Raw genomic sequence first — 21,527 nt, forward strand, 5'->3', positions numbered from 1 at the left:
AATTACTATAGTAATTTAAGCATTGTTTATATTGGTCAACCTAAATACAAAGATATTGCAATAGGGAAAGTTTAATATTTTATTGTAAGGTACCACAAAAATTATGTAAAATGTAAAACACTGTACATAGGACTTAGTTTGCTTTTGTTCTTCTATTTCAGTAATGCCTTATTACCCAGCTCTAACAGAGGTTAATCAATATATATGGAAGAAAGAAACTGGCAGACAGTTGACTGTATTAAGTGTTTTCAACATTGTGTTTTCTCCATCACCCAAGGAGAGCTTTCCATCCACTTTGAAGATGAGTGTAGAACAGATTCATACATGGTGCACATTTTCCTCCAAAATGCGAAAGCTTTGCATGCCCTGGCCTGGCCTGGCCCTTAATTCTCCCCGGGGTAAAAATGTAGTCTTTGATTGTGTGGGAAATTAGATAATCTTGAAGTATTCTTGCCTTGGTAGACATGCAATTTTCCTTACTGTGACTGAACTTTAGATACATCACACCAAATAGAATGGAGGACATGAAAATTGTTCATTCTAATTTTAATACATTTTTGCTTTGCTGACATTATTTGTGTCTAAAGGCCATGTAATATTTTTTCTTCCCTTTTTATACTATTATGAAGATGGTAATAACTTCAAAATATCCAGTTCCTTCATCTTCAGATGAGTGCTAAATTTTATATTGTTTTGTATACATAACCAATGAAGGAAAACTTGGAAATGCCTACTGTCAATGAAGATAATTCTGCTGCTTAGGAAAGAGTAAATTTTAAAGATATATTCATAACCTCCATGTTCACTAAATTCATTAAAGAACTAAAAATCCATAAAGAGCCTTTTCTTGTTTTTCTTCCAGTTCATAATTTTTATTTTTTTTAATTTTTTATAGATTTTAAAAGTTTTTAAAGATACATAGATCATAAAAAGTATTACATTAAAAAATATAAAAGGATCCCATATATCCCCACTCCCCACCCTTCCACTCCTCCCACATCACCAAATTCTTTCATCAGTGGGACACATTCATTGCATTTGATGAATACATTTTGGAGCACTGCTACACAGCATGGATTATAGTTTACATTGTAGTTTAAAAGAGACTTTTCAAAAACAAACTCTACTAGACTAGTATAATTTTTTCCTATGATGACTTTGCAAGTTTAAATATGAAAATAATTTCCATTTTGAATGTAATAATTTTCTTCCTTGGTCCTTGAAAGATCTAGACAGCAGAGAGGCACATACCCCCTATTCAGATATATTCTATTGGGAGAAAATACTCCTACGTACAAGCTGACCATAATTATTGGGGCCAGGCACCCATCTATAACAGAAGTCATGATGAAACAGGATTTGTCCTAAGTAAGCTACTCAATAGCCACATTGATGGCCTGGATAAAGAAATAGAGAATTCTCAATCCTATAATTCTATATTATTTTGTGTTAGAAGAGAATTAGAATGGAAAGTGGTCTTAAAGGAACAGAGTACAATTAATAAGGGAAAAAATGTTAAAGAATAACTCACATAATAAAGTCTGATAGTATAGAAAAGGACTTCTGATGCACAAGTATAATATCACCAGTTTATCTCATTTATTGATGGTTTTCCCTACATGACAGGCAGTATCCTACCTGCTTTCTGAGAAATGAATATTCATCTCCATTTTCTAGGTAGGAAATATCAGCTTCCAATGATAACATGATTTGTGTTAGCATCGTATGCATGTTTGTTGGATTGAAAAGACCTTCCACTTGGTTGTCTTACCAGAATTATAGAAGAGAGTGTTTTGGAAACTGTCAGATATGCTGAAGATACATAAACAAATCACTTAATCTTTTGAAACCTGTGTTTCTCACCTGTAAAATGGCAGTGACAATATCTCTTTAATTATGAGCTTGCAACCTTATTTTAGTTTATGCTTATTGTTCCATTGTGAAGAAGGCCAAAATGTTTTTTGGTTACTTTAAGAGGTCTAAATTAAAGACAGATTAAATAAAGATGAAAACAGGTCAATAAAATTTGTCTTTGGCCACTGCCTCACTAATAATTTTTTCATTTAATTCAGTTATATTTTTTAATATTTAAAATTCCCCAACATTTTCAATTCTATTTCTATAAATGAAAATAATAAAAGGATCTCAAGAAATTGGCAACAATGAAGAAAAGTCTTGAGTATATTTCCCATGAAGAGATATTAGCTGGACTTAAGCTTCTGTTACTTTTAACAGTGGCTGCAATTTGACCATTAAATCATTAAACAAAGTTTTGTTCAGAGAAAGATGCTTGGCAATTCTTTGTTGCAAGAGATGACTGAATAGAAGTAGAAGAACTTAATGTTAAAAAGGAATATAGGGGAAATAGATGTGGCTCAAGCGATTGGGCTCCTATCTACCATGTGGGAGGCCCAGGGTTCGCTTCCTGGGGCCTCCTTGTGAAGGTAGGCTGATCCACGCCCGCAGAGAGCTGGCACAGTAAGATGATGCAACAGATAGGGAGACAAGCAAACACAGAAGAACCCGCAGTGAATGGACACAGAGTGCAGACAGCAAGCAAGTGGCAAGGAGGGGGCAGATAAATAAATAAATAAATAAATAAATAAATCTTTCCCAAAAAAAGGAATATAAGAGGACACTTGACCCTCAGCCTGGGAATCCACACTGCCTCTTGTGGTAGCCTGACCCTGCTCTGCAGCTCTCTCCCTTTGTCGCACAACCGTGTCCACCAATGAGAGTGCTAACTCACCAGCATAGCATTCAAGAAGAAGGGAAAGCCGATACAGAAGGGAGGGAGGGGCTTATAGAATTTAGTGTGGCTCTGTGGAACGCTAAAGAAGGATGGGCAGATGCTACAAAGAACAAGTATCAGCAATGTTGGTGGCAGACTTGGCCCAGTGGTTAGGGCGTCCGTCTACCATATGGGAGGTCCGCGGTTCAAACCCTGAGCCTCCTTGACCCGTGTGGAGCTGGCCCATGCGCAGTACTGATGCGCGCAAGGAGTGCCCTGCCATGCAGGGGTGTCCCCGCGTAGGGGAGCCCCACATACAAGGAGTGCGCCCTGTAAGGAGAGCCACCCAGCACAAAAGAAAGTGCAGCCTGCGCAGGAATGGCGCCGCACACACGGAGAGCTGACACAACAAGATGACGCAACCAAAAGAAACACAGATTCCCGTGCTGCTGACAACAACAGAAGCGGACAAAGAAGATGCAGCAAATAGACACAGAGAGCAGACAACCGGGGTGGAGTGGGAAGGGGAGAGAAATAAATAAAAATAAATAAATCTTTAAAAAAAAAAAATCAGCAATGTTCATGATGACGCTACTTCTCCACTGCAGGAAAACCGTAACAACCAGGGCACTGTAAATTAGTCTGTTGATGACAATGGCAAAGGCATAAATAGAAACAATTTCGAAAGCCAGCTGCAAGCTACGCAACCTGCTAAGAAACTTCTTTCTAGGGAGAAAGAGCCCCCTCCCCCTGCCCCACCATAGGCAACATAATCCAGGCTGTTTTGATTCCAAAATTTGTGTCCCTCTTGGGCAGAACTGATTGTACTCCCATTCAATTAGAATCTGCTTGGGCACTCACTAGCCTTGCTTTGGGACGTCAGAACAGACGAAGGCTGTGGTAGACGGAGGTGCTATCCCAGCACTCATTTCTTTGTTGGCATCTCCCCATGCTCACATCAGTGAGCAAGCTGTCTCGGCTCTAGGAAACATTGCAGATGATGGCTCATTTTTCCAAGACTTGGTTATCAGGCATGGTACTGTCAGTCCTCCACTGGCTCTACCTGCAGCTCCTGATATGTCATCATTACCATATGGTTACTTACATAATCTTACCTGCGCACTTTCACACCTTTGTCGAAACAAGAACCCTGTGTGCCTGTTCGATGCTGTTGAGCACATTCTTCCTGCTTTAGTTCGTCTCCTGCATCATGATGATCCAGAAGTATTAGCAGATACCTGCTGGGCCATTTCCCATCTTACCCGTCAAGGTCCAAATGTATGGATTGAAATGGTTGTGAAAACTGGAAATATGCCCAGCTTGTGATGCTCCTGTGGGCTACTGATGTGCCAACAGTGAGTCCTGCACCAAGAGCCATGGGGAATACTGTCACTAGGACAGACAAACAGACTCAGATTATAAGAGATGCAGGAGCACTTGCTCTCTTTTCCAGCCTGATAACTAACTCCAAACCTAATATTCAGAAGTAAGCTACCTGGCCAATGCCAGATACCACAGATGGCTGTCAGGATCAGATACAGCAAGTCATGAGTTGTAGATTGTCCTCCTTGGTAGCATTCTTTCTAAGGCAGACTTTAAGACATAACAAGAAGCTGGTTGGGCTGTGACCGACTAAACAAGTAGTGGAACAGTTGAACAGACTACAACTCACCCACTGTGGCCTAATAGAACCATTGATGAACCTTTAGACTGCGAAAGATACCCAAGTTATTCTGCTTATTCTGGATGCTGTGTCAACTATCGCTCAGGCTGCTCAGAACCTAGGCGAAACTGAGAAACGTAGCATATTGATTGAAGAATATGGAGGCTTGGACAAAATTGAAGCTCTACAAAACCATGAAAATGAGTCTATTTTCAAGGCTTCATTAAGCTTGATTGAGAAATATTTCTCTGTAGAAGAAGATGATCATAATGTTGCTCCAGAAACTACCTCTGAATGCTGTACCTTCCATGTTCAGGATGGCAGTCTTGGACTTCAGCTTTTAGGTTGTACAGCTGAGGTATAAAGCTGTTTGTGTACTATGCTTGGTATAAGGTTGTCCTGCTGGTTCTCTGCTAGGAACTCTTTTTAAATGTGATTTGTTATGTGGCTCTTTTTACAGTGAAACTATACTTGAACAGTTTCAAACTGTACATACTGTATGAAGCCTCTCCCCCGTGTCTCTCTTATTGCTATGTGGACTTTCATATCTTGCAATGCGTCATGAAATAAAGAATAAACTCCACCCTTTTCTTCATCAAAAAAAGAAATATTTCATTTTAACATTAGACTTGGAATAAAGAGCAAGACAACAGTATATAGATCTATAAATGGTATTTTTTAATGCATGAGTTACTATTCTCTTGGTTATATTATACATTCAGGTGTAAAGGCAAACTGTTAGATCAGTTCTCTTTAGCTTGCTTTCAGTCCTATTATTTATTCTCTGTGAATTATTTGACATTAGTTCAGAGAATATTACGGCTGAAAGAGAAGGCAGTTCTTATACATAAGCCTTTAATTAACTTCCCTAGATGTAAAATAACATTTTGGGCTAGATTATCTCATCTTAAATGTGGACTTTAGGAAGTTACTGCTTTAGAAAGAACTGTTGCATAAAACTGAGTAATTTAAGGCTGCATCCTGTGATGGTTTTTAGATTCTGACTATTTATTTAGAAAAGGAGGGAAATGGTTTTTGAAGGCTACAAAATACACCCGTAAACCTATCACAACCCCTCACATTAAGCCTAATAATCGGTAGCAAAAGATGAGATAATTTATAAAAATGTAAGAATAACAATACTTATTTGCCCCAAGGATAGGACTAAAAATAATTTCAGGGTTCCTAATGCAGTGACTCATGTTATAAACTGGTGCTCTCTAAATTGTGTCACCAAAAGCTACAACAGTTAGAAAAAGTATTTGGAAACAGGGAGGAAAAAAAACAAACATCTTGACAAATGCTCTGGACTTGGTGTTTCTTACCCCAGAGATTCATAGAGCATTAAAAACACTGTAAAGTAATATTTAATGACAGGAATTTCAGAACTGAAAAGCATGAATGCCTTCCTTAATAGACAGTGTGCGTTTCCTGTTGCCAGACTTTGCTGGGGATTAGATTGCTGTCATTTCACCTTGCTGTGTGCTCGGGGATCGATAACTGTGGCATGATGGTTTGGCGATGCTGCAAACCCGTCAAGCGCCCCAGTCTCAAAAATTGGAAGAGGCCTAGAGAGAAAGGCTAAAGAACATTGATTTAGAGAGGATTATGTTATTCTATTGACAATAGATCAATGTGAGGATTTTTATAGTAGTGCACTGTAAACTAAGCCTTTAATTTGAGAAGGATTCCTAACTCCTCTTGCATGAAATTCCCTTTATGTTTTTAAAATTCAAACTTTAGGAAAAATACAAAAAGCAGGAAAGAAAGTGTGTAGTATCTGTTATTCGGTTAAATTCTATTTGAGGAGGACTGTGATATTTGTGATAGTTAACATCCATAAAATATCTTAACTATTATACAAATAAATTTACATATTTTCCTTATTACAACTTAATGGAATTGTATTAAGATTTTTAAGAGTTCATGAGTCCATGAGCTCTCTACCTAAACTTGTTTAAATTAGTGACTCATTAAAAATAAGTAAATCTGTGACATTAGATATAGATTTCAGCCTGATATAAAGGTTACCTCAGTACCAATCTGTACAAAATTAAACTATAAGAATATTAAAGAGATAATCTTTTTAAAACTCCATAGTAGGTTGTGGAAATATTATGAGAAAATATGAGATTTTTTTGTTATCTTGCAATGTAGAAGATTTTTTTAAGCAGTCTATAACTATGCTATAAATTATGACATATTTGACCCCATAAAATTTAAAATATATTTCATTTTAATTGAAGGCCTGCTTCCCAGAAGCAAACACTTTTGTATTTATTTATTCTCAAGTTTCTATAGCATATACTTTTCCTGCTATTCATTGCTTTATTCACTTTATATTATCTCTTGAGAACTCATTAGAGTAGATGAAGATTTTAGCTCTTACACCACCATGACCTCCAACATTCTCCTCTCTTGTCATACCAATACATGTTATATCAAATTTTTTGGTTAAATAAAATTATATTTTTATGAGAATATTAGGATTATCTACTGTATAGCCTAGTAGTACAATTAAATGTTCTGCTTTTCACCTTCTTTTTCATTTAATCTTTTGCCTATTTTTATTTACTTTTATAGTGATCTTTGTACCCATGTTTTATCCTTTTTTGCCTCAAGACTAATTATATTATCATCAATAAATTCCAAAAGAAAAGTAATTTCTCTAGGACCGTATTCTCTAGGCCTTCCTCTCTTTGTAGCCTTTTTAAAAAGTATTTTGACCTGTATCTGTCATTACAATGTCATTCAGACAATTCTCATGTCCTGAAAATGCCCCTGTTACAACTATTTTCCCTCTTCCTAACCTCAGAACCTCCTGTGGCCTCTGCCTCCACAGCAGTGATATAAGTTCTTTCATCATTAGAATCACAGTAAGTCTATAGTAAAATACCAATACGTCCATAGTTCATTCCCCAATCCTGAAGATTCTGGGATGGTGATGCCCACCCCACCTCTAATTGAGAGGGGGCTTCAGTCCCATTCGGCCAATGGTTGGGACTCTCTTGCTTGCAGTTTTAGACTGTCTCAGTTCCTTGGTGTGGTGGTTGTCCACCTCCTTGTTAGTTGTCTTAGGTAAGTCAAATGAACTGGAGAGAATGTGTTACAACTCCATCAGGACTCAGGCCCAACTGGCAAATGGACAGTGCAAAGATTCAAGTCCCCTGGATATACACCTACCAATTCCAGTACCATCTATAGGTTCAAATAGAAGGAACTAAAGAGCCATGTGTAAGGAAATCACAACTGAGTCCAACTCTGTCACACTGGGGAACACAAATCCCAAAGTAGGGTCCACTGGCAAGGCACCAAACTCATGAGCTATCTGCCCTGACCTTAGTGCCTGGGTGTCTCCAGCACCCTCAGGAGCCCTGCTATTTGGGGTTATGTCTAATTTGGCAGTCAATGAGATTCCTCTGAGATGTGCATAAGTGTAACCTCTGGAATGACCTCCTGACTCACTTTGAAGTCTCTTAGCCATATTAACTCTTTACCTTTTCCTGAATGACATTGCAATGACAGATACAGGCCATTATATATCTTGCCATAACCTACAAAATTGTGTGAGAGAGAGTGTAAACACTGTAAACTAAAATCCATGCTTAGTGGCAATGCTCCAAAATGTGTTCATCAATTGCAATGAATGTAGCACACTAATGAAGGACGTTTTTAAATGGGGGTAACAGTGGGCAGTGTGGGGAGCAGGACATATGGGAATCCCCTATATTTTTAATGTAACATTTATGTAATCAAAATATCTTTTAAAAAATAAAAAATTAAATTAAAAAAAGTATTTTGAGACCATGGAAAAAGTTTTCTTCTATTCAGAAGTTTTTGCTTAACTCTTAGCCTCCAAATCAGCCCCAGAATTCATCAAATGCCATTTTAGAAAAACTGGACCTTAAGTCTTGAATTTATCATTCCAAATTTGTGATCCCTAAAAGCATTGCTTGTTCCCTCCACCCATGCTCAGTAGTGGTTCTCTGCCTGAGCCAAGCCATGATCAGAATTGGCATATTCCCCAGGGCAACAATTAAAAAATTCTTGGTGGGTGATCATTAGCTTGCATTGGAAAGATTCTCTTCTCTCTAAAGATTTTGTCCAACTAGTCCTTGATGCTTTCACACTTTTCCGATTCCTTTGAATATAAGGTATTTTAACCTGGCCATTTTGGCATTGACCTCTGGTGATCTCTTCCATCTTATCTTGAACAGAGGTCCCATCAATTAAATTTGAAATTGTAATCTCATCTCCATAAATCGTCCTTTTACTGACTAAGTCTTGTTCTGGGTGACCAGCCTAGATGTGGTTTAGTGTCTGCTCAAGAGTCCCAAGAGTAGCAAGCCAGGTGTCGATGGGATGGCAGTGTCTGCTCTGCGAGCATGCTATGTGGAAGCAGCAGAGAAATTACACTGGCTTTCAGGAAGAAAGCCCAGGCTCCTGAACACTCAAGGTGTCTGTCTCCCAACCATGGGGGACTTGGAAATGGGCAAATGACCAATGCTGTTCTCCTGGAATTTCACCAGATCCTCAGGCTTCAGCAGTCCTTATAGGTAGACAAGCAGCCAAGAGGCCCTACAAAGATTCCCCTGAGGGGTTTCTAGGTGCTGAGCTGTGACCAGGGAAGACAGGTCTCTTCTTTTCCCAGCTAAATCTGCTCAGGTCTATAGAATGATGCCACAGTGACTTCCCCACAAGATCTGGTAGAAATTTAAACATCCCTCCAAACGCTGTTCTCTTGTGCCCACGAGGTCTCCTGTTACAGAGGGAGGGGAGCAGTGGGAGGTGGGGACAGGGAGCAGCCCAGGGTGTGCTCTCCCACAGGCCTCTTCCATTTCTGCCGATTCACTCCTATGCCTCTTTAAGGCAAAATGTGAATGGTTTTATTTTACCTCAATCTGAGAGATTTAATCTTTTATCAAATTTTTAAAAATACATTACCTTGTACTATCATAAGTAAAAATTAAGGTGCTTTTTCCTGTCCTTATTGCTTTTGTTTTCTGGATGCTGTCTATACATTCTCTTTTCTTATAGGAATTGCTTTTATGATTTTCCTCTGCTCTTGATTTGGGCGTTAGAGATCTTGCTTTTATTTCTTATGAGTCGTTTATGTTTTTCAAGTCTCTTTCGCTCTGTCATTAACATCAAGAAGGAACTTACTTTTTTTAATATCCTCCTATATGAGGAATTATCTTAATATAATTATATTTTAGATTTAAATGATTGATCAGTCTTGATTTTCATAAATAGCTAATGCATACTACAATTTCCTCATTGTTGAATCTTCAAATTTAAGTTATTTCTTAGGTATATGGAGGTCTGCTTGTCGGTGCTTATATATGTGGTGCAGTTCCTTATAAGCAATTATTATATCCTACCCCCCACTAAATAGCATGTCTGTAGTTTCATACACATTTAAATTTCTAACCAAGTTCTCATACCCAATGCAAATTAGTTTTTTCAGTGAGGACTAGACCCAGATTTATTTGAGCCTTAAAAAAAATCCCTTTTTATTTCTGCCAAAGTGTTAAAATGTTTTTTTTCTTCCTTTACCTTTGAATGTGAATATAATAAATCTAAATGTAAATCATTGATTAATAGGTTAATGTCATTGTAAGAGCATGTTTAATATATATGCTAAGTCTTTAAATTTCAGCTGAGGAAGTTATAAATGCATTATTTCGCATATAATTTTATTTTTCTTCATTTCTTTCCATCTCTTGATCATCAATTAATCCTTCAGACATCTATATTTATCTGACCTCCCTTTTTTGTTTTAAATATATGAATTATGTCCTTTTAAAGAATTTTAATCACTTTGGTTTTTCTTTTTCCTCTGAATTCTGGGAAATATTTTCAAGTTTGTTATATTTTCATTTCTGCTATACTCTGCAAGCAAAACAATTTTGAAGTCTGTTTCACAGGTTTCCTTGCATCCTTCTCTTATATTAGACATGTCTTTTCATTTTATTCATTAACTTCTTATAGTGTCTCATCTTCTGCCATAAAGGGCATTTCCCATCACATTTAATAGGTACTACTCAACAGAATTAAATACATCCACATAATTTCCAAATTTAAGTTATCTACAAATGTCTGCTTTGTTCTGACTCTTTGCAATAACATCTGTTTTCCTTTTCTGCTAATTTTTTCTTTGACAAAATGATCTTGCCATTTAAAATTTTCAGTTAACTGTTTTTCTATTTAATTTTCCTTATATGAAGAGATATTTATTCAGGTCAAATTACCAACATTATTATACATTTATTTTTTTTTAAGTGTACTTTCATAATATGAGAACAGAATGGAATAGAGAAAACATGACTAGCTTAACTTATAACAAAATACAGCTATCTTGGCAATTTAGACAGTGAGTCATAGGGGTTGGGAATAAGTATAAAATTTGTTCTGGCTGTTAATTTTAAAGCGGTGGGATCTATGGCAATTTAGTAGCACCATGCTAGTCTTATTTGAAATGGTCTCTTACATCTTCCTATTAAAATACCTATTAAACCCTTCAAAACATCAAAAAGTTTCAGCAGCCCTGGAAAATATTATGCAGCAGTATGTTTGGTCTGGCTGGGGCACAGGTTCCTGCCAGCAAAGGGTTGGTCCTGCCCTGGCCAACATCAACTGGAGATTTGCTTTCCTTCTCCCTGGCCTAGTCTCATGGACTTCTCCATTTGCTTGATCTGCTTTCTGTACCACTTTCAATTTTTCTTTGCCCTTTCTTTCAGAAGAGTGTAGTACATTTCAGTTGGCAGCTTTTATATCCCCGCATGAATGGTTTCCACGTTCCACCTTTGCTCTTTACCCTTTTCTGCCAAAGTAATTCTCTCCTCCTGTGCTGACAATAACTTTTGGCAAGGAAGGAAGGGAATACGCACCACATCAAGCTATATGGTATAAATAATTGACTTTAGACTCTACGCGCTAAAGATTTTCTATTTGACTTTGACTGTGGTGTCCTTTATATCACAATTTCTAAATCATTTTAGAAATCTCCAAGTTTAATATTTTGAATATTTTATAGTCTTAAATGTATAAATGTTATCCAAAGGCAATGAACTTCTAATCAAAATATATGTAAGTGGTTTATGGTCTCGAATTGTGCTGTGGTTGCTATCAGTCTATTATATGTTACTTGGAGTTTAACACTGTGTGTTGCCAATACAGAATACTTGATCATGAAACAGCAGAATTAAAACCAAACACAGAATAATTGTTCAAATGTGCGGAATATTCTATTCTTTTTATGACTTTCCCTATGGCTTCTACAGTAAATTCGATCAGCGGATTTACTTTACTGCAGGATATTAAGAGTTTTCTGAAAAGGAGAAAGATAAGCATTCTCTCTTCTATTCATTTCCAGCATTGAAAAAGAAAATTTCAAATAACACTGTGTAATATAAATATAGTGTATACTACATACATGCATCACAGAATTTTAAATTGTCTAGTAGCCATGTTAAAAAAGTAACCACATAAAAATGTAAAAGCAGCTGGTGAAATTGCTTTTAATAATATATATTTTTTAGCCCAGCATATTCAAAATACTATCATTATTAGCATGTAATAAAATTGAAAATTAGGTATTTTTAAATTCTTATTTTTGGGGTATACGTTTTACATGTCAAGCAGCAAATCTCAATTTGTACAAGCCACATTACAAGTAATAAATAGTCATCTATCAATAGTGGCTACTTTATTGGAAAACACAAAAATAAAGTATGAGGCAAGGAAATTTAATTTTTTTCCTTCTATAAACAGAAACATTTGAGGAAAAGCAAGATTTATTTTTATAACATATCTGTGTATTCCATTTACAGTTATCTATTTAAACAGATTTTAATAAAAACTAGATAAAAAGCAAAAATTAAGTCAATATCAATACTAAATCAGTTAAATGAGCTAAGTTTTTTTCTGAACTATTTTAATTCTAGACATTTGAAACAAAAAACACATGAAAACACCCTTGTAGCAGCTTTACACAGGAAAATATAAACACACAGCGCATATATTATATACATATATACTTATCAAAATAATTTTGGCCCATTGAAATAGCTTTATTTCAACTTCACTAATATATGACAGGTTGCAGTGAAACGGACCTCATTTGAATTTCATTTTCTTGTGATGATAGTTTGATGATCTTGTACAAACTATTTCTTTTTAAAAACTATAATAAGGATTTTGTGGGTTGTCATGCAGTTTGGAAATGATATATCTAGAAGAACTGGCATAATCTCTAGCACATACATAATGATTAACATTATAATAAGTTCCGCTTAAATCACAAAACCATTAGAAAATGAAGGATAGACTATACCAAGATGAGGCTCAACAAACACCTTGTTGACAAGTCTCTGGAAAATATTTTTCATAAAGGAGGAAGTAGTAACTTCTCATTGTTGATTATGCACTGAGCCAGTTAAACAATACCCATAGATCTATTATCTTTCAAAATCTTCATAATAATTATAAAATAATTATTCCCAAGTTTATTGTTGAGCTTATGAAACACATTATTCATGATTTCTTCTTTTTTATATTATATCTCTATGAAATGGAGTCTTTGGGTCAGTAATTACAGAACATAAAGGAATATATCTTTGGACAGCGTACTGCTATCAGGTTTTCCCATAAATATTTCCTGTTGACAATATTTTCCACCCATATCAAACAAGAATATCACCAAGGGGATTGTGGGAAGATGGCACCAGACTAGGCAGGCAGGACTCAACTCTCTCACAAAAACAATAGAGAAAGAGCCAAAAGCTGTCTGAGGGACATGCTTTGGGGGTCAGCAGACCAGGGGAGTACTACACAACTCCCAGGAAGGTGAGAGACAGAGAGACAAAGAACCCAAAATAACAAATGTGAGTTACCAAACCCACATGGCAGCCAGGAAGGTCTCTCCTTCCCTATCTCCAAGATATTAAGCTGTGGAAAAACCCTTGACAAACTGCAGCTAATTGAGAAGGGAATAGACATCTTCATTTCTGTTAACTGTTGCAAGGAAAAGGGGAGTGGGAGTCAGGAGTCTTTTCTTCAGTGAATTCTGCCAGCAAAACCTGCTTTGAATCTAGTCTCTGGCCAGACCAAAACACAGGAAAACAGATTGAAACAGCTCTGTGGAAAGGTGCACCATTGCCTGCCATCTGCTGGCTGGTCTGGAAATTGCATGGACAAAAACTGCTTTTGGTTCTCTCTGTACTCTAACTCTTGGGAGAAAATCTGTGCCCTATTAATACATCCCTGGCCCAATTTTGATAATTTAAGCCAAGCAATTTTACTAACTTAGAATAAGTTGAACCAAATATCAAAGAGCTGTGGGGGGAAAAATAGGCAAGAGAGTAAAATTGGCCATTAGAGTAAATTCACCAACATATTCAGATGCCTAGACATCAGCAAAAAATTATAAACCATACTAGAAAGAAGGAAGGGATGGTCCAGCCAAAGGAACAAGCCAAATATCCTGAAGATTTATAGGATTTAAGGCAGTGAATCAATGATAATTACACAGCTCCCTAAATCAATTGAAAGAAAATATGACTAAAGAGATAAAGTATATAAGAAGACACTATTTGAACATAAAGAACAATTTCAAAGCCTGCAAAGAAAAATAAGACTTTATGGGAATGAAAGACATGATGGATGAGATTAAAAATACATTAGGACTGGGAAGCAGCTGAGGCTCAATTGATTGGGCTCCTGTCTACCATATGGGAGGCCCTTGGTTTGCATCCTGGAGACTCTTTGTGAAGGCAGGCTCACTCAGGCACCACAGAGAGCTGGCTCAGCAAGGTGATGCAACAAAAAAGGGAGACAAGCAAACACAGAAGAATACGCAGCAAATGGACACAGAGAGCAGACAGCAAGCAAGCCTCAAGGGAGGGGGATAAATAAATACAGACACAGAAGAACACACAGTAAATGGACATAGAGAGCAGACAGCAAGCAAGCGGCAAGAGGGGGCATACATTTTTTTAAAAATACATTAGGACCACATAAGAGCAGAATTGAATTGCTCAAAGACAGAATGAGTAATTTTGAAGCTAGAAATTCTGAACTGGAAACGACAGGACAACAGAAAGAGAAGAAAATAGAACAAATGGAACAGGGTTTCGGGGAATTGAATGACAGCACAAAATACACAAACATACCCATTATTTGTGTCCCAGAAGGAGAACTGAATGGAAAAGGGGCAGAAAGAATATTTGAGGCAATAAGGACTGAAAACTTCCCAACCCTTAAGAAAGACATAAATATCAATATCCAAGAAGGAAAATGCAATCCAAACAGACATAACCTTAGACTCCAATTCAGAATGACAAATACCAGAGGTAAAGAGAGAATTCTGAAAGCAGCAAGAGACAAGCAAAGCATCACATACAATGGAGACTTGAGAAGATTAAGTGTTAACCTCTCATCAGAAACTATGGAAGTGAGAAGAAAGTGGTATGAAGTATACTGAAAGAGAAAAACTGCCAGCCAAGAATTCTGTAAATGGCAAAATTGTCATTCAAAAGTGAGGGCAAGTTCAAAGTCTTCAAAGACTAATAAAAACTGAGAATATGTTACCATAAGACTGGAATTACAAGACACTAAAGGGGGTGCTAAAGCCTGAAAGGAAATAACATGGGGAGAGACTTGGAGAAGAGTGTAGAAATGAAGATTAACATGAAGGGTAAATTAATGGATAGAAAGACAGACAATAGTAAAATATGACAACAGAAGGCCAAAGGACAAAATGGATAAAGTAAATAATGCCTTTACACTAATAACAGTGGATGTTAATGTCTTGAAGTCCCCAAAGACATAGACTGATAGAAGAGATTTTTTAAAATATGAGCTATCTATATGCTGTATACAAAAGACTCACCTCAGACATAAGGACACAACCAGGTTAAAAGTGATAGGTTAGAAAAAGATAACCCATGTGAATAGTAACCAAAAAAAGACCTGGAGTAATTATACTAATATCGGACAAAATAGATTTTAAATGCAAAATTATAATAAGGGAAGAAGAAGGTCATTATATATTAATAAAAGTGGCAATTCACTTAAAAGAAATAACTATACAAAATATTTATGCATTTACCCTAAGTGCCCCAAAATACATGAGGCACACAGTGTCAAAGCTAAAGGGAGAAATAGATGTCTGTACATTTATAGTTGGAGACTTCAATACAACATTCTCAATATTCGATAGAACATCTGGACAGAGGATAAGTAAAGAAACAGAGCTTGAATAAGATGATAAATGAACTACACCAAACAGACATCTACAGAGGATTCCACCCGAAAGCAGCAGGATATCCATTCTTTTCAAGTGCTCATGAATCCTTCTCCAAGATACATCATGTGCTGGGAAAAAAGACAAGCCTCAATAAATTGAAAAAGATTGAAATTATTAAACACTTTCTCTGATCATAATGGAATGAAACTGGAAATCAATAATGGACAGAAAAAGAAAATTCATAAATATATGGAGATTAAACAACAAACTCTTAAATAATCAGGGTCAAAGATGAAATTGCAGGAGAATTCAGCAAATATCTTGAGATGAGTGAAAGTGAGGACACAACATATCAAAACATATGAGACACCACAAAGGCAGTTCTGAGAGGGAAATTTGTAGCCCTCAATGCTTACATTAAAAAAGAAGAAAGAGCTAAAATTAAAGATCTAATTGCAAACCTGGAGGAACTACAAAAAGAACAGCAATCTAATCCCAAACCAAGCTGAAGGAAAGAAATTGTAAAGATCAGAGCAGAAATAAATTAAATAAAAACAACAATAAAAACAACAAACAAACCAAAAAAAAACAATAGAGAGAATCAACAAAACCAAAAGTTGGTTCTTTGAGAAGATGAACAAAATTGACAAACCCTTAGCTAGACTGAGAAAAAAAAAGAAGACACAAATAAAATCAGAAATGAGAGGGGACATTACCACTGATGCCACAGAAATAATAGATTATAAGAGGTTACTATGATTAACTGTATGCCAAAAAACTAGACAACACAGAAGAGGTGGACAAATTCCTAGAAACACATGGACCATCAACACTGACCCTAGAAGAAAGAAAATACCTCAACAAACCAATCGCAAGTGAAGAGATTGAAACAGTCGTCAAAAACCTCCTAAAGATGAAAAGCCCAGGATCAAATGACTTCACATGTGACTTTTACCAATCATTTAAAGATGATCTAATGCCAGTCTTGCTCCAGCTCTTTCAAAAGTTGAACAGGAAAGAATGCTACCAAATTCATTCTATGAAGCCATCATCACCCAACATCAAAATTACATAAAGATAGTATGAAAAAAGAAAATTACAGAACAATATCTCCAATGAATATAGATGCAAAAATCTTCCACAAAATACTTGCAAACAGAATCCAAAAGCACATTAAAAGTATTAAACATCACAATCAAGTGGGTTTTATCCCAGGTATACAAGGCAATTGAATACAAGAAAATCAATTAGTGTAAAAAACCACAGGGATATACTGAAGAAGAAAAATCACATGACCCTCTCAATTGAAGAAAAAGCATATCACAAATACAGCACCATTTCTTGATTAAAAAAAAAAAACACTCCAAAGGATAGGAATAGAAGGAAGCTATCTCAATATGGTTAAGTGCATGAACAACAAAAGAAAAATATATGAAAAACTACAGCTAGCGTTGTACTCAACAGTAAAGGACTGAACGCTTTCCCACTGAGATCAGGAACAAGACAAGGATGCTCTCTGTCACCATGGTTATTCAATATGCTAGACATTCTAGTTAGAGCAGTTAGGCTAGATAAAGAAATAAAAGGCACCTACATATAAGAAGTAAAACTTTCACTATTCACTGACAATATGATCCTATATTTAGAGTATCCTGAAAAATCCACAAGAAAACTAGTATAATTAATAGACAATTTCAGCAAGTGGCCAGATCAAAAATAAGCAAAAATCAACAGCATTTTTATGTACTAATGATGTGCATTCTGAGGAGAAAATCAGGAAAAAAAAATTCCATTTATAACGAGCAACCTCAAAAATCAAATATATATGAATAAACTTAAGCTAAGATATAAAGGACCTATATTCAGAAAACTACAAAACTTTGCTGAAAGAAACCAAAGAAGACATAAATAAGTGGAAGGATAGTTCATATTCATGGACTGGAAAACTAAATATCATTAAGATTACAATTCCACCCAAATTGACTTACAGATTCAATGCAATCCCAATAAAAATCCCAAATGCCTTTTTTTTTGCAGAAATGGAAAAGCCAGTAATCGAATTTATTTGGAAGGATAAGGGGACCAGAATAACCAAAAATGTCTTTAAAAAGAACGAAGTTGGAAGATTCTTACTTCCTGACTTTAAAGCATATTAATTAGCCACAGTGGTAAAAAAACAACAACATGGCACTGGCATAAAGACAGACAGATTGGAATGTAATTGAGAACTCAGACCCTCACATCTACAATCAAGTGATTTTTAACAAGGCTGTTAAGCCCTCCCAGCTGGGCCAGAATAGTCTATTCAACAAATGGTGCTGGGAGAGCTGGATATCTATATCAAAATCGAAGAATGAAGACCCTTACCTCACACCTTAAACAAAAATTAACACAAACTGGATCCAGGACCAAAATATAAAGGTGACAACCATAAAACTCCTAGAAAAATATGTAGGAAAACATTTTCAAGATCTTGTGGTAGTAGATAGTTTCATGCCCAAAGGATGAGCAACAAAAGAAAAATTAAACCTTTTTGAACCTCAAAGGACTTTGTCAAGGTGAAAAGGCAGTTGACTCAATTGTAAAAAATATTTGGCAATCACATATCTGATAAGAGTTTTATGTCCGTGATATATAAAGAGATCATCAAACTCAACAATAAAAAGACAAACCACCTGATTAAAAAATGGGCAAAAAACTTGAAATAGCAATTGTCCAAAGCAGAATTACAAATGGCGAAGAAACACATGAAAAAATGTTCAGCATCACTAAGATTAGGGAAATGCAAATCAAAACTATAATGAGATAATCATTTCATACCTATAAGACTGGCTGCTATTAAAAAGTCAGAAAACCTCAAGTGTTGGAGAGGATGTGGAGAGATAGGAACTCTTATTCATGGTGGTGGGAATGTAGAATGGTACAGCCACTGTGGAGGACTGTTTGGCAGTTCCTAAGGAAATTGAATATAGACTTGCTATGGGACCTGGCAATACCATTACTAAGCATATACCCAAAAGAACTGAGAGCACTGACACGAACAGACATCTGTACACAGATGTTCATGAGTGCCAAACATTGGAAAAACGCAGGCGTCCATCGAATGATGAATGGATTAACGAATTGTGCTTTATACGCACAATAGAATATTATGCAGCAGTAAGAAGAAATGAAGTCATAAAGCATACAACAGTACAGTGAACGTGGAGGACATTAGGTTTGGTAAAGCAGGCCAGAGACCAGAGACAAATCCTGTATAATTTTGCTATTATGAACTAAATGTCTTATGTTAACTCATGGAGTTAATAATTAGAATATAGGTCACCAGAAAATAGAATGAGGTTAGAAAATGGAAAAGTTTTTTTGTAAATCTTTGGAAACGAAAGGAAATTGTGAGAGCACATCATGGTGCTTGTGATTAGCAGAGCTATTATATGATTGTTATGGTGGTTGAAAGGGAAATTCTAAGGACATGTATGGTATTAGAAAGAAAGCTAAAAAATGTAACATGGACTGTATAACATAGTGAAACCTCATGTAAAATATAAGTATGGGTGATATTGCATATATAAGATTGTTTTTACAAAATACAAATATAAATAAACTAGAGGAAAAAAACAGAATGGCAGCTATGTATGCCAGGGAAAGCATGTAGAGTTTGAGAGGTGATGAGTTTTGTTTGTTTCATTTTTGTTTTTTCGTTTAGTTTTGTTTTTTTACTGGAATAATGCTCTACAAGTGATTGAAGTGATGAATGCACAACTATGTGATTATATTGAATACCATTGATTGTACACGTTGGGTGAATTTATGCTTTATTAATATGTGTCAATAAAATTGATTTGTTAAAAAAAGAGAATATCTCCAAGACATAAAGTCATGGCATATTTTCACTGTTAAATTACTCTGTGTCTCAGCTGTCCTTAGTTACCTCAGTTATGGACCTTGGGGAAAAGAGAGATGGAGACACACAATCAAATTAATCATGACTTGCAGTTTTAAAGATAACTGTTTTTGTTCTCCTAAGCTTTGTTTCTAGTGTTGTCTCCTTAAAATTTGAGCATATGAATAAATTATGTGATTTATTATGTTTATTTTTTAAAATATTCTCCATCATCACATTATTCTAATAGTTTTATTGTTACCAGTGACTTTCTGAAATGTCTGTTTTCTGAGAAAAGAAAAATATTCTGTAGAGCCTATGCATGCTGATAACATTTTTCGGTACTTTCCCTACAAGTACTTATTGAAACATAGAATTATCATTTGAATTATGAGTCACTCAAATTTAAATATATTTTCCATTTCTTCATTTTATGGTAGACCTCCAAATTTTATGCCTAATTAAAACAGTATGAACAAACTTTGTGAGTTCTACCATGAAGTATCAGTTTTCAAAATACCTTAAAACTTCTGATTTGCTAGTAAATAGACAATCTTTTGTGGATTAATTTTATTGGGATATTTCTATCAAAAGCTGACAGTTATTAGAATAATTAGAGAAATTTATAAAATAGTAGTTTCTGAAAATCAAATTACCTATACAAAGCGTATATATCACTTAAACTTTTTTAAATCAAAATTTACATCAACATATTTCTTGAAAACACTAATCCTGCAGAGTTTTTTGACATAAACAGCAATTCCTAGCTTCCATTTCCCCCTATTTTTGCTACCTCAGAAGCATTCATTTTCAGCATATTACAATAACTATTCCTTTTGGGCTCTTCCTCCATAATTCTAATTGCCATCTGTTGATTTTCCACTATGGAAGATGATTTTTAATTCTTTGTTTCTTATTCACAAAATATATAAGTGTATATTTTCCTTGCTGAAATCCCCTACCATGCTTTCAATATAATTTTATTGCAAATTCGGTTAGTTTAATAGATAATGTTTATATTAATATGACTATCAATAGAATTCAGATTTGAATCGTACTTTCAACTTTCTGATCTTTCTTTTTCCATTTGCTTAGTTTTCTATGTTCTTATCACATTTCAGTTTAACTTCTCCAGCAGCTGTTCACGTCTCCACACAGTTCCCCTTCAGTTACTTGAGGCATCCTATTGATTTTATTTCTTGAAAATCTCCCCCCGATTTGCTCCAATTCAGATTGGTTTCCTCCTATTCCTGCTGCGAGGTTGATATACTAGACAGAATATTCCGTATAATTTTTGAATTCTCCTTGCTTCACTCTTTTAAAGAACTTTTTCTCTTTCACATTGCTTCCTGTTTCACAATTGACTCTCATTTTGGTGCAAATTTTCTCTATTTGCTTAGCCTAAAGAGAGTGTTGTAGGAAAAATCGCTGAAAACTTAAATGTCTCAAAATAGATCTAGTCTATCCTCACCCTTAACTGACAGTTTAGCTAAGTTTATAATCTTAGTATGTGAATTTTTGCTCATAATACTGAAGCATAATTATATTGTATTCTGGCTCCCAGTGTTGTTCCTAAGTCCAAAGTCTAGTGTCATTTCTATTTCATTGATCAAACTCTTTATTACCACTTTAACTCATTTTTGGGGGGGTAATTTGTTGTTCTTTGTGTAGCCTCTTTATTTAGAAGATTAGATCATTGATATTAAAACTTTTCCCTTTCTGACACCATATAAATAAATGAATATGTAAGTCTTCTCTAAAACTAGTTTAGCTGCGCCCAAGAAGTTTTTACAGGTTTTGTTTTTATTATAATTCATCTCAAATTTCTAATATTCGTTGTAAATTCTTTTTTGATCTGTGGTTTATTAAATGTGTTGCTTATTTTCCAACTATTTGTCTATTTCCTCCTAATCATTCTGTTATTAAGTTTAAATTTAATTTCACTCTGTTCAGAGAGCTTGTGCCGTATAATTAGAATCCTTTGACATTTGTTGTAACTTGC

At 35.5% G+C, this 21,527-nt stretch overlaps 1 protein-coding gene and 1 pseudogene across 1 annotated transcript in view; both read left to right on the forward strand.

Annotated features, from left to right (window-relative positions):
• Positions 1–21,527, forward strand: part of CCDC102B (coiled-coil domain containing 102B) — a 349,731-nt gene that overhangs the window by 299,189 nt on the left and 29,015 nt on the right. The window lies entirely within an intron of this gene.
• Positions 3,298–4,758, forward strand: LOC101422136 (importin subunit alpha-1 pseudogene; annotated as a pseudogene).

This window comes from Dasypus novemcinctus, chromosome 16 (genome assembly GCF_030445035.2).
Source record: "Dasypus novemcinctus isolate mDasNov1 chromosome 16, mDasNov1.1.hap2, whole genome shotgun sequence".
Classification (NCBI taxonomy): domain Eukaryota; kingdom Metazoa; phylum Chordata; class Mammalia; order Cingulata; family Dasypodidae; genus Dasypus; species Dasypus novemcinctus.